The sequence below is a fragment of the Haemaphysalis longicornis genome, unplaced genomic scaffold, assembly GCF_048455015.1.
Source record: "Haemaphysalis longicornis isolate Haplotype H1 unplaced genomic scaffold, Haemaphysalis longicornis Haplotype H1 scaffold_6, whole genome shotgun sequence".
Lineage (NCBI taxonomy): Eukaryota > Metazoa > Arthropoda > Arachnida > Ixodida > Ixodidae > Haemaphysalis > Haemaphysalis longicornis.
Window position 1 is genome coordinate 7,641,519 of NW_027526407.1, and position 15,464 is coordinate 7,656,982.

Here is a 15,464-nt window from a genome sequence, read left to right on the forward strand (position 1 = left end):
TCAATTACTTAGGGTTTGTAGCATGCGTTTAGCGCATTAATCTCATTTAACGGAGAACGCTTACACTAGCCGTGTCCTTTCGCTTCGCGCTAAAAAGAAATGGTAAAGATCCCATTTCTTCAACTGTAGGGAAGACCTGATGGAGGCCACGGAGCTCCCGCAAGTCTTTAAACATAAACTTTTTCTTCGCACAGCGGCTGCTTTGGCGCGAGCGGACGAGTGTTGCAACTGATGAAATGTCCTACATTATTTTTATCGATTCTTTCAAGCGAACACAAGTGCAAGTTTAATGACGAGATTTATTTATTTTTTGATTGGCTGTTTATTGGACGAGGTCATAAGACCCTGAAGGGGATGGGAGAGAGTGGAAAAGGGAAGATGTATGTAAATAAAAGTTATCGAAAGTACATTTGTACACCTTGTTACAATAGAAGGTCAGTTCGCACTTGTCAATGAATCACTGACCCATACAGGGCTGGGTCAATGACGAATCATACAGCTTTATAGAGCGATATTTCTAAAATAGCCTGTAAGAAAGAGGAATCTGCGCACATTTGACGAATATGGTCCTGTTCATCACGGGGAATAAAGTGCGTAGTGTCAAAAGTTCTGATCGTCCTTGTGAAAAGGCAGTGCACATCCAAATAAGATGGTAAAGATTGGATACGCTTGACTCCCCACAAAATGTGCGTTTTGGAGTACATGCTTTATATGCTGGAGTATATACGGGGATAGGTCCATCTAAAAAGAATGTCGTGAGCAAATGCAGAGTTTGCGTAGATCTTGCTTGAAATAACTTCTCCTTTTCTAGGGAGATGTTTTAGAGCTGTGGGGAAACCCACAGGGGAGTATTCCTAGAGGCACTGACAACTGAGAATCTTTGCTTTGCGGTATTTTTCAGGCCAGGCCGCGTCCTGTGAGGGTGGGTCCAAGTAACCCATGGGAGGATGTGAAAGACTCTCCCGGGAAGCCATGTGCGCTAAGTGGTTCCCCGTCACACCCTCGGTGCGCGCCAGGGTCCAAACAAAACGATGGGACACAAATTCTTGCCGTAGCTTCTGAATCTTTGTCAGTATAGTATTGGTAGTTTGTTTTGAGGTGAAAGAACGACTTAACTCACGAAGGACCACGGGAGAGTCCGTGATTAGGCGTAATTTGGCTTGAGGAAGTGACGGGTGATTCTTTCCGATGCTTTGAAGGCCACCTATATTTCCGAAAAGTTCGGCTTCTGGTACTAGGCCGTGTATGTGGGAGATATTGCAGGGCCCATTCAGGGGGGGGGGGAATTCAGGGCAAGTGCAGGCTACCCCTGCGGCATTGCTAGCCACTGCTACTTCTGTGAAAACATCTATTTTTTTAATGGTTTTTTTCTTGCCGTATACGTCTAACTAGATGTTCTCTAGCTACCGGTTGGAGCGCCATATAAGCCGCCGTATGATACGTCCAACGGGTGGACGTCCCAAATGGGGGAGAGAACCTTGTAAGGGTGCCCCTTCGAAGACGCTGTTCAACGCGTTCTGCGTAAGGATTGCTTGTACTTGTGGTGAGCATTCGAGATGCGTTTGAAAGCGTAACTGAGGTTCCTTCATGAGTTGTGGTGGCGGGGAAAGGGGAACTGCCAACTCTAAATGAGGAGAAATGGAAAAATAATGCGCACTCCTATGCAGACGAAATCTAAAGAAATAGAATGACTGGTTTTCGCAGACATTTTAAGAATGGAGAGAATATGAGCAACCATATTGGTAAGGACGCGGAATGGGTGACCAGCCGTTTGAATTATAGTGGGACTACCCTACCAGATGAATTTATAAACATGGTGGCAATTATGGTTGAATAACCAGAATTGCACCCAAGAAAGTCCAAAATCTGTGGAAGGTCATCGTGGTCAAACATACTCCATCGTGCCATAGGCATTGCCAAGCCAACTATAACGAGAAATAGCTTTACCGATTGGACAGTTAGTCATTCAGTAGCTTCTGAAATGGCTCTATAGAAGACGGCTTTGCACCTGCGGTGTAGTTTGAAGTTCCCGGTGGCCCCCCACTATTGTGAAGATCACGCCAAATTACAGGTACGCGCTGTTATTCGGGGGACGCTTGCACCCTAAGCGAGTGATTGTCCGGAGAGCGTTGCTTAACATTCTCACAAAACCACCAAAGGCGCTATATTCGCTTGGAAATCATAGTCGCTTTCCTCAATACCAGTTTAAAGTGGTGAATCTTGTTAATAGTACAGTGCAGGATTCCGCAATCGTCACGCGTCGTTTTACAGCGAACCTGTTTAATGCTTCTTTTCGCTGGATATTTTGTGTGCGCAGAAAAATTAGCGGAACGGCGGGATCTCAAAAATTTCCTTCGACTAACGAAATATATTGAGAAGAAGGTTCTAGCACACAAACTTAGAGGAAGTAACCATCCATTCGTATTAGGAATAGACTTACTCTACAAATCCGGGACGCTTTCTTAAGCACAACCCTTGTATGTATGGAGTGCTGCCTGTTACGGAATTAACGATCATCCCGGATACCCATGTGGCTACACTAGAGTGGTTAAACCGGGATAGGAAGACTCTTAGGGACACAAACAGCACTTTATCACCAGAGAAGGATCTGGCCACCCTTGTCTAGTAGTTGGCAGCAACTTCCCATGACTAACCAACTTAACTCTCGGCCCTCCATCCCCAGAAGCTGTAGAGCACCTGTCCTAGGCGGCGTACAGAACAGCGATACAGCAGAGAGGGCTAAGAATCTCTGGGTCTGGACAGGCCGCCTTTGGAAATTGAAGATGGCAACGTTCAACGCACGCACCTTTTCTAGTGACGGAAGCTTACCTGTACTACTAGAGGGGCTCTCGGGCATTAAGTGGGATATCATAAATTTAAACGAAGCTAGAACTTGAATAGCCTTCATGGAACTGAGTAGCGAAGAATATTCTGTGCTATTGAGGAGTTTGCTTAATTAACCGAAAAATATTAGGGAGCGTGGAGGAATTCTTCAGCATAGACGTAATTAAGGGTCGAAGTTGTGATCAAGCTAAACAAATTATACGGGCTAAACATAGCACAATCCTTCACGTCCACAGTAAGATAAGCTACGATGTTGAAGCTGTAGAAAGTTACTACGAGGACGTCGAATCTGCAACGAAGAAGGCAACAATACAGTTCAAGATTGTGAGACTAACACAAAAGTAGGTGAGAAGCAAGTTGGAGTAAGGTCTGTGGGACACTTTGGAATAGACAGTCGTAATAGTCGAGTAGATACACTGGTCGGCTTTGCGGGAAAAAAGAACCTGAGGTTAATAAACAGATTTGTCTGCAAATTAAAAAAAAAGGAAAGTGGTATGAACAGGTGCATACGCTAAAGCTAAAATCGAAATTGACTTAATCTTAAGTGATGACACAGGCATTGTGCAGGTCGTGGAATGTGCTAGGCGAGATTCAGAGAAGCTAGCTCAGGATTGTTTGGTTCAAAATAGGGCTAAATCTCAATAGAGAAAGTAGGAAATTTGAGAAAAGTAACACACGCAGAGTGGAGTAATTCTGAGCCAGGATGCAGGACTTTAAAAAAACACTTGAAAACAATGTCGTGCTTTTATTGGAGCATTACAACGGCAGTGGAGACATGCCAAATGAAAACCTAACAACTGCAATCGCAAAATAAAGGCAGCTCTGGGATAAAAGAGCCTGTCAGAAACCAAACGAAGTAAAACAATCGACTTCATTGGACCATCACGCCAGTGGTAAAGGTGCTGTTCTATCTTTCTTGCTTTTTAATCTAACACTCATGCCCCTCGCCCACACCCTCCTCACCATTCCGACTCTCCACATCAAGTTTTTTGCAGACGACATTAACCTCTGGGTGCCCTCCGGCTCCGACTACCATATTGAGCCAACTCTGCAACTTGGCCTCAACGCAGTTGTCAACCACATCGAGCCCCTTGCTTTTAGTTGCTCTCCCCCCATATCTGCCCTTCTCATATTCACCCCGCCTCACTCCAAACCACCACCGAGCTTCTCCTATACAGCTTTACATCCGCTCTACCCCAGTCCCCCAAGTGTCTTAACTGCGCCTCGTGGCGCTTACTCTTACCCAAAACCGCTCCCCAGTTCCCACCCTTGAATATATTGAACGATACACCACGCAGACTACACACCTCATCCGGCGTATCGTCAACAAACAGCACGGCCTCAATGAACAGGATCATCTACGGCTCGTGCACATTAACCGTCTCTTATTAACCGTCTTACGTACCACCTCCCCTACCTTCGTCTCACACCCACCCAACTTAACACACTTGATGCCCTTTTGGGGCAAATCTATCGACATGCACTACTCCTTCCTCCTTACACCCCCAATGACAGAATCCTAGTCCTAGGCGCCCACAATGCCACCAGAGAGCACCTAGACGCTCACCACACGTCCCAACTCACGTGACTAGCCTCGTCTCCCACAGGCCACTACATCCTACAATCGATTACCACATGCCCCTGCACTCCCTACCCCTCCCACCACCATCCCTTCTTACATCCGCGCACACATTAAAGTCCGCCCTCTTCCTAGACACATGCACCCGACATACCATGCAGCTCGCTGGCATGCCCGAGCAGTCGCCCACTCCCACAAATACCCTCCAGCATCACACACCTTATACACCGACACCGCTCCGTACCCCAATCGCCCTGCGCACTCCGTTTCTCCGGGGCACCATCCGTTTCTCCGGGACATTTTCTCCGGGGCACCATCTCCCCACAGGCCCTGCACCTTCTGACCACCCATCCCCGAAACGACACTGTGTGCCCGTTGTGGACCGCAGCCCACACAGGCGTAGGCCCTAATGAGGTGGCGAACGTACGTGCTCGCGAACTAGTAGACTGGGCCACCGCTTCAGCTACGCCTACACGCGGTGCCCCTTCTGGTAGCCCCACTGGGCTCCTGCATCAGAGGGACATCACCCTTCACTACCGCCTCCACCGCCGCCAGTACCCTCCAGCACATCCCCAACTCACCCTAGACGCAGCTCACTGCCAGCGCGTCCTCCAGACCCACACCTTCTCCCACCGCACACAGCTCATTCACACCCACCCACACCCTTTTGACTCCCCAACATGCCTTGCCTGCGGGACCCTCGACACGCACTATCATTTTTGTGCGAGTGCCCAGCAGACCTGTCCCCCCCCCCTTTCTTCCCCCTTCCCCTGGGAACAGGCACTGCTAGAACCGGAGGCATCGAGTGATGTCTTGGTGACCACCCGGGCCCTGGAAATCGCGGCGGCCCTCTGAACCGCCCCCACCCACCTTACCTGATTCATGAGTATCAATAAAATTGTTTCTTTCTCTCGAGGAAACGCTGGGAATAGGAAGAAGCCTAAGAGCAACTGAAAGAGGCAAGCTATCGGCAAAAAGAGAAATTACGCACTCAGAGATGAGCCGGGTGCCAGTACACGCACAATGAATGAGACAGTAAATGTAGCGGAACGATTTTACCCCAGGATAAACGGCAGCGGTGTTAGACTAAGAAAAACGTCTAATTGTGCTAGCTAGCTCTCTAGTAACCAAAGACGAAAGGGAAACGCTCGCGAGGGTGTGAAATGATGAAACGCTGCCGGCGACGACAGAATAGGCACAGATCTCTTAAGGAAAGGAAGAGATGTGGTGCACGGAAAATTCCTGCACTATTTTCACAATGCTTGAGAACACAGAGGTGTCCTTGGCATGAAAAAAACGCAAAATTAACTCTGATTCACAAGACACAGAACAGGGTACACCAAGGACCGTAAGAACTAGATACCCGTCAGCCTACTTTTAGGTGTATACAAGCTGCTTACCAAAGTAATAGTTCACCGAAGAAGTGACATCCCAGATTCCCTGCAACCAAGGTTCGGTTTAGGAAAGGATACCCAACGATGAATCACATCCATGTCGTCAATCAAGTGGTCGATAAATTCGCAAAGCCTAATAAACAGCTTCAACTGAAATTTATAGACTACATCAAAGCGTTTGATTCAGTAAGCTCAAGTGGAGTTCTGGAAGCCTTGGAAGACCGGGGAATAAAATTACACTTCTAGATGACGTATATAAGGATGTACATGCGGGATAATCGTTCACAAGCAAAGTGACGAATTCCCGATGCGAAGAGCGTACGACAGGGTGATACTGTCCCTCCAAAGTGTGTACACATACTTTCTGGAAGCAGTATTAAGGAAGTTTGAATGGAAAAACACGGAATAATGGATAAATGGAGGGCACTTGAACTATTTGATGTTGTACATGGCATAGGCTTGCTAGTCGAGTCTGAAAAAATCTCGGGGCATCTCTACTATCGTGAAAACTGGTAAGGGGGCGAATCATGCCGTGTATAAGTGGGGCCTTCGTGCCTTGGAAGTTGTGCCAACGGAGAGGAAACCATTGGGGGTACAGGTGTACAGCTTTGCTGTAAAAGTCTCTTGTCTTTGAAGCGTAAAGCTCTGTAGCGCGAGGCGTAAACGAGTGTCCCGTTGTATGTTTAGTACGCCTTACGTTCTAGCGCGAGGCGTAAACGAGTTCCCCGGTGTTATAGTACCGTGACTACATGAGACCAGCGACAATTATTACGACGAGAACAGAAGACGCCAACAGCCCCAGAACCCAAGGGGTTTCGCGCCTCGAACACGTGAAAAAAAAAAAAGCTTGAGGAACAAAAATCAAGGCATGGCCGTGGAGCTAACAATAACTAGGAATAAATGCAATATAATGATGAATAAACACGCCGACAACGCTCTGTTGAGCTTGTGTAACAGAACGCTACAAGTAGAATATTATAACTACCTCGGACAGGTTGTCTGTGCTGATCCCAACCATGAGAAAGAAATCCAGAGGAGAATAGGCATGAACTGAAGTGCACCCGGTAAACACTCCCAAATAATCAACAGTGAGCTACCGCTACTGCAAATAGAAGAATATACAGCCAATGCGTCCTGCCAGAGCTCCCAGGAGGTGACGGAGGCGAGGGATGGGGCAGGGGATGGCGGGGTGCAGGCCCAATGAGAATGAGGGATGGATGGGTAGGAAGAACAGGTGGGACAGGAAGGATGGCCAGGGCACCGGAGCTCAGACAAGAACGCTCTTTAACGGGCAAGTTCGGCCTTATAACACCTCGATATTACTTTATCTCAGGAACGCCCCTCTAGCGTTCGTGCACGCGTAAGGGAGGGTCCAAATTCACGTTAACAGCTGTCACTCAGCCATTTGTGAAATATTCAATTAGGCGCCGCCACCTTCGGGTCAAAAGTGTTTGCGCAGGCGCATATTTTTATGCATGTAGAAAAGCTAGCCGGGTAAATGACGTTACTGGCAAGTTTTGTGATGACGGTGCAAAATGGTTTCGTAGCCGGGGTAACTTCTTTGCTCCTTTTTACCCCCTCGTTACAGGCTCTGATAAGTGATAATTAGGCTGTACCAGATCACACTCAAACGGAAGTCGACAACTTGGAGCGAATAAAGCTGAATGCCGCAATATACGAATCCCTACGCGAGCATACGAAAAAAATAGCGAGGAAACCATCGAATGTGAACCTAAGTCAAGTAAAAAAGAAAAGGGGGGAGGAAATTGCTCGGCACAGGAAACTGGATGCTGGGAAGGTGTAACTGAACGACGTCCTGAACTGGTATGGCGAGCGGTTGAGATAAACATCGCCAAGCAGGAAGGTAGGAATGCGTTAGTACAACTGCCCGTTTGCGGCTCACGTGCATGGTAGCGTTAGAAAAACAACAGCTAGTGATACAAAAACGTGATGTAGTGCCCGCAGAAGAAAACAAAATAGGCAGTTCGGCAGAAACAAACTGTCGGAGAAAATAAAAAAAAATCAACTCTAGAACCAGCACAGGAAGGAAAACCTTTCGGCGCTGGTTCTATAGTTAGTTCTTTTTATTTCCTCCGACAGTTTGTTTCTGCTGAACTGCCTGCGGCTTTTGACTTCGCGTAGGCTCATTCTTACCGAACGAGCATCCACTAAGAGCGCTTGGTTGAACTTCCGCTGAATCATTTGAATTTTGGTTTCTCGAGACTATTGCAGAAGTGTCCGGCCAGCAATGCTGGCTCTGTTTTAGCATGGCGTTCTTATTAGTATTTCGTGTTCGCTTTGCGCCAGGCAAGCGCTGGTTAGCACACAAAGATCTGCCAATGCAGTAAGAAATAAAAGAGTGGAGTTAGGCATGGCACATATAAATTGAAAGGAAGCTTATATTTTCGTAAATTTAAAGGCAGCAAGTGTGCATGAAAATTTAGTCTGTGTGTGTACATTATCGGGACCACACGTGGGAATTACATCAACCTCGCTGTGCATTTAAGGGCGAAAGTGTATTCGCCGTGATATTTAGAGAAATACCAAACTTCTAACACTTGCAAACTTGACCCAAATGGTGCGTGCCATATAAAATTTACTCTAGAAGAAATGTCTTATTCCGCTATACCAATACTCTTAAATAAGAAATTGACCGGGTAAAAGTGTTGGGCAGCTTAAAATTTGCAGCCTGCATTCACAAAAATCTTCAAGATGCATCCACTTTTTTCAGAACTCTAAACAGCAGTAAAACATTTTACCATCTACTTCAGAGAATAACATCAAGCAGAGCATCATAAGCCATTGAAGTTCTCATGTACTTGCACTGTGGCAAGAAAAAAAAATATTTATTTTTAATATGTCAATAACAATGCTAATTTTGGTAGGCGTAATCAGATTCGACTTTCTAGTGGCAGTAGTGTGAATTTGACACATTTGTTCATTGCAGAACTAAAATAGTCCTAACGTGTTTTATCACGTTTTAATAATAAAAAAATAACCGCAAGAGATTAGAAGGCACGGAAGTGTGGCAGGAAGAAATGTTCTTTGATAAGCTTCCAATGGCGGTACCACTGGCAGGTAGAAATCAATACGCTCAATTGGCTACGTGCAAGTATGCTTCAGTAGTGACGGCGGTCGTTTTCGTTAGTCGAAGATTACCTTCTATACACTGATCTGCTAAACTTGAAGCGATTGATAACTCATTTTTTCGATCTCTATTTGAAATTCCGGAATCCTGAAAAACTGCAGCATTGGGGAATAGCTTTGAGACTTTTGAGCACGCCCCGGTTTGGGAAGACATGGTTTTATTACAAATCATTTTGCTAAAAGACGTAAAAATTGTTATTTTGAAATCATGTATCTGGTGGAAATTTTTAATGTCGCGTGTGCGGGCGGCCAAAAAACCTATTTGGTGCAAGTAGAAGAGGCTGGAAACTGTAGTGTATGGAACCGTCCTTTGGCACGAACTATTCAGAGGGTAGGTGCTTTGGGGAAAAAAACCGTCTGCCATATATCAGGGGAAGTTCTACAGAAGCAAAAACGTTAGCTGCGCTGCCCTATCTGCATTCCGTGTGCCAAAGATTGACGAATGTTTTAAAGCTCTACGCCGTTGCAGGGGATAATCGGTGCTTAAAAAGACAGTATTGTTTCACCGGCTGTGGAAAGGAAAGGGTCCGCCACGAAGAAGGTGTCATCGCTGTCAGATGAGCCATAAATGCCATTTTTTCTAGTGCTGGACGGGTGTGGGGCCAGCCTATGCTTGGCCAGACCGAGCGAGGCTGGTATGTACCCCTGATGGAGCTCCGAAACAGCTTACGTAAAAACGCCGAGGCGCAGATTTTGGTGCATTTCAAAAGCGTGGGCGGTGACACCAATTTTAAGCGAACGTGCTTGATACGCACAGAAATAAAGTGACGCGCGAGGTGATAGGCCTCATTGTGATTGTTAGCAGGGCAGTTTTTGTTCATATATCTGAGAAAAAATTGAGTCTTTTCAGTAATCACATGAGGTCTAGTTCCCGGCTTTTCGTCTGCAGTCGTTGGTGTTTCTGTTTGAAGTCATGTGCCGTGTTAATGTGACTCCTTGCATTATTTTACTGCGTAAGGGGCCATTCAGACCTGGCCTATAGGTAGCGTATGTTTCATAATTTCTGCAATCTTTCTCTCTTTTTCGCTGCTCGCCATGATGTCGTCTGTGTTCGTTGCAAGGGGTCGCGTTATTATGCCCTGGATCACCGATAACCCCCCAGGTGTCTACTCGAGGTTTTGCCATAGATGGCTGCTTCGCAAATCTATCGAGGACGTGCGGCTAATCGAATAATTTTAGTTTGGCATTGTATGGAAGACGGATGGGTTAGCGCAAGATCCAGGGGTCTTGGTCATCATGGATAAACTGGTCAGGAATGCAAACATTCCACAAGACATATCGTACTAGCGATTTTCTGGTTGCTAAAGTATTCGTCACATAGAAAACTCGCATTAGAAAGTTGTTTTGGAAAACCAAAGGGATGGTTCCGTCTTCGTTGCGTCGCGGTTAAAAAGATATAGGCGAGTATGCATCAGGTTTTGACCACGGAAGTTAGAATAATATACCGTCACAGATTTTTAATTACATTGAAATGATAATTGGATTCCGGTATGCATTACGTGTAACGTAGAAAAACTAAACAAAATGGTACGAATGACAGAGTGAACAAGTTATGCATGACATAAAAATTGTGTTTGTAGTGCTCGCTTCACTTAACCAGTGTAGAAGCAGATGTTTTGGGCAAAATAAACGGTGTTCACTTGGGCTGCGCTGTCGTGATCAACCAGGATTATATCGATGCCATCGTTGACATGTTGGTACTTTCGCGCTATGCGTGGAGGGTGTTGGCCGGCGCCTAACCGGCCGATCTTTAGTTCCCGCAGCACTTTCTTAACCTACGAGCTTTTCAAGAAAGCCCACACGGTTGGGTAACAGCCCTAGGCGCGTGACTGGAACACAAAAGCAGCGATTGTAATGATTGATTTTCATTTATGAACCAACCAAAATAATAGGTAGTATTTCAATATTTTGCAGCGAAGCGAACAACAGACCTGGAAGCCGCGATGACAGGCTTCCAAAGAATTTTTCGTTCGCAGCAAAGCAAATCTGGCTGCACGGGTTCATGCACGGACCACATGAGGGGCGGGAACATGCCACCTTGAAAGCCATTGGGCCGTCGACGACCTATGTACGTGTCTTCGAAGTACATGGGCAAAGCTGTGGATTCGTCTGGCCGGACTTCCAGAAGTTCTTCGAAAGCGGAAAGCGTCCGGCGCCTCGTAAACCTGTTGGGATATCAATGGCGGCTGCATGCGTTTCTTAAAAACAAAAAGAATGATTTTAACGGTAAGTTGTGGTTTAGCCGCGAGTATATATATATATATATATATATATATATATATATATATATATATATATATATATATATATATATATATATATATATATATATATATATATATCAGGGTGTCGAACCGGAACCGAACCGAACCGAAAACCGGAACCGAACCGGTATTTTTTCCGGAACTGAACCCGAACCCGAACCGTTATTTTTTGAGCACGCTGAACCCGAACCGGAACTGAACCGGAAAAAGAAATAACGGTTACCGGTTCATGCCGAAACGGTTCGACCCTCTGTTGTTGATATTGCACAGTCAATGCAATTCAGGCCTTTTTTTCTTTCCCGTACCATCAACTTCGTACTTGCTCGCGCACTTTCCCCTCCAGACAATTGAACACTATCACGCTTTATGTAACAACAGGGGAAATGAATTAGCACCAATGTAGCATTGGTCTGTTGCTGCTGGAGGCGCGAGCGTAGTGCAAGCTGACCAAACGAAATGTCATTCTCGGCAGCTTGCAGGTGATATAAAACGACTTTGCCCTTCCCTAGCTGCGACTTCATTGGAGAAATCAGGCTGCAGGAGTGCTCCACTGCGCAACAGCGAAAGCTCACACCCGATGTGTACAAACTATTTGGATTTCATAATTTGTTGAAAGGGTCCGACACCTGCAAATTATTAATACTTGACAAGTGTGACCGCAGGAGCTGCTCAGTGGCTAAGCTGTTTGCTAAGCCGTTTGCCCAACTCGCTACATTGCTTCTACTGCTACTCGTTCCGGAGGGGAGTACTGCTGTGGACGAATTAAAGAGCGTCTACCCAAAAAGTCCCATCTCATGCTCCACGTGTCAAATTTCCCTTTCATTTTGTAACCGCATTACCTGTTATAAGATTCCGCAATGTAGCACACGGAACGATGGTAGGGGTTCAGGCGGTACGATGACATACTGATTGTAATGCACACTTTCGGTATCGCAAAAGGAATTGCAGTGGTCAGAGCAATAATGCAGTGACTGAGCGTAACTAAAGCTTACTTTTAACAAAAGTGTGGCTAACACATTCGATAAGGTGACAGCTAACAAATTATTCAGGGTTACCAAATAATATAATTCATTGGTAGTATTTATGTGCCTGTTGTAGAATTTTTCTGTTTTGTTACAAATATAAAAAATGTGCGCCATTGTTATTAAGCGCTGGTATTTGAACACGCCCGTACGCAGGACTAAATTTAAGGCCTCAAGGTTAGCGTGATGGGCGATTGCATAGCGACAATTGCGATTTCAACAAAAAAGGAAAGGACAGAAAATATATCCCACCATCATATCTCTTGGCGTTGGCTTTATGAATAGTTGCTAGGACAACAGAAAGTCTGAGCGATAAAGAAGGTGGTAAATCGTCGCCACTTCATGTGTTTTTCTAATATCTCCTAATTGTTTAAAGTTTCCTTTGCAATTGCGCCACTGCCCTTGGGGAGCAGCACCATTTTGAATGTCAGTTTGTGTTTTGATTTGACGGTCGTTTTAAACTAGTAAATGTTTTTTTTCTAATTTTAGTGATAATTCAACTAATCGAACCGGTTCGCGAACCGGTTCAAGCTCCCGAACCGGTTCGCGAACCGGTTCGGTACGTGATTTTGTCGAACCGGAACTGAACCGGAACGAAATTATTTCACCCGAACCCGAACCGTAACCGAACCGGTATTTTTTTCGGTTCGACACCCTGATATATATATATATATATATATATATATTTATATATATATATATATATATATATATATATATATATATATATATATTTATATATATATATATATATATATATATATATATATATATATATATATATATATATATATATATGTGTGTGTGTGATAAATGATGGGCTCCTTGAATTAGGACAGAAATAAAGGTTGGCAGCCAAGAATGCCAAGGAAAGCAACGGGGAGAATGCGGTAGGTCATTTATTAGCGTAGAAACAGATGGAAACTTTTGAAAGACAGAATGAAAGTGAAGAAAAAATGCCGGCCGCGTGGGATCCAAACTCACTACCTCCAGAATACGCATCTGGTGCGATGACCATGAAGCGTTACCAGTGGGGCTGTTCTCCCCTCCTTTTTCTGGGATATTTATGTTAAGGTATTTGTTTCGTGCTATTGGGGGTGGCAGCCAGCGCCACTCGGACTACTCGGGTGGAGGGGACCTTCTTTTTCACCCCCGGGCCGTGACGCGAGCGTCTACGACATGTCGAGAGTGGTCGACCAGCGTTGGACACTCCTAAAGGAGCACTGACACGAAAATTTTATGTTACATTTTTATTACTTTTATTGATACTTAATGGTATAACGAACCTGAAACAGCACTTCAAATACTTCAATGCGCGATAGTTATTTACATTGAATGGCCTGAAAATCGTTTGTTTCAAATTCCCGCGCTCTCACCCCGAACGGTGCATATGACAGAATCCCGGCCTGACCTCACCGCTTTGTGCGGACGTCACCGGCGCCCGCTTGAGAGGGTGTTGCGCCCGCTCGCCGCACGGGGGCCATGGGCGTGAAGTGACGTAATGAACTTTTGACGAGCGCTCTCGCGTAACTTCTTTTGGCTTCACGGGATGATGTCACGCTGATGTCCATTTGCTGAGTGCCGCTCCGCGCGCTGCTCCGTCGGCACGATAAATGAGATTCAATTGAACTATGTTCTTCGCGTCGCAGGCCGCTCATATTTCAGCCAGGGTATTCTGTTGAGTGAAGAAAGCGAACTGTGCAATAATATTAACTCCGGAAATTGATGTCAGTGCTACTTTAAGCTACCTATGGTACCAAGAATGTCCCCTTGGCTGTTTTGGCTGTTTCTGGTACTCGGTTGGACCATTTTCACAAGACGTATAGAAAATATGGCAACAGCGTTAGTTCAACCTCAGAATAATCTACATTTAAAATATACCGCTTCTTCGAATGGAGAGCTATCAGTGATGGCGGTTGCTTGAATGGAACCTGCCTGAACGGCGAATTCTCCAACGTTGCTGCAACGTGCTTGAATGCACAACTTACGAAGATTCCGGCACACCTAAAGGTAAACATTAAATAAGTAGCCCTGAATCTGTGTCTGGGGAAAATGCCGTGATATGCCGTAATCACTGAAGCTTCGAAGTGTCAGTGGTCGACCTCACATGCTACCTTAGTCACCATAGCAACCAGAGCAAAGAATAGCCTGAGAAGAAATTCAAACAGTAATAGTGCCTTATGTTCATATATGCCGGAAATCGGACCTTAAATTCGTCTTCAGCAGAACTTGCCACTGGGACGTTTCCTGTTTCATGTCTGGCAGCAGCGCATACATCCGGGGATCATTGCACCATGATACAGACTAAGCACTGCGTATATTTGATGAAAGAGTGACGGCATATGGAAAATATCATTCATAAACCAACTCTTTGAAGCCGAGACGCGTTCACAAGTGTCTTCGGTGCCGAAGACCGGAATGCGGTCGTCATCTCCAGCAACGCTGTCGTACGCCAGAATAGGTTGGCGTCGCTCCCTGCCACTAGCGAAATACAAGAAGGGTATTGTAGAAGTCAACAACATAACTGTTAGAAATAACATCTCTTCGTTAAGAGGGTGTACGGTGAACTCTCCCGGAAGAATGATATGATCTCGTGCTTTCAGAAGTACGGAAGAATTTTGGCACTTCTGCCTCTTCTTATGAATGTTTACTTTCAGTGTCCTGCGCGAAAGCGTCTAGGAAGCTGTATACTCGCGTATCGATGCAGTTGTCCCAGGCAGAATGCGATGAGTTTGCTCGCTATTATTCTTTGGTAGTGTAAAAGGCATATGCAGGTATGTTGCGCCTGCAAAATAATTCAGCAAAGCAAGCATTAAATAAACAGAATTTTTTAAGACGTGCTTTTTTTTTTGAAAAACCGACGGCGTGTTAGGGGCATTGACTTCATGCCCTGTCGCACCTTTAGGAGGTTGATGTCGGTCGGGTCCATTCCATGAGTATTTATGGCTTCCACTAACCGCAACTAGTAAACTTATGGAGTGGTCTGTTGTTGCCTTCGCCTTGCAGAGTTTCCGCTGCCTACATACCAAGTAAGTGGCCGAACTGTTGTGCTTTTGACAGAATCGGTATATCTCTTATACAATGACGTCAGTGCCGATCGCGGAGTTTTCCTGGCCTCGACGCTTCTACGGCCACTAAAGAAGACATACGCAGCAAAAAAGAATGTATTCGTCCTGAAACATAAGCTTTTAATTAATGATGCTTCTTTGTTAGG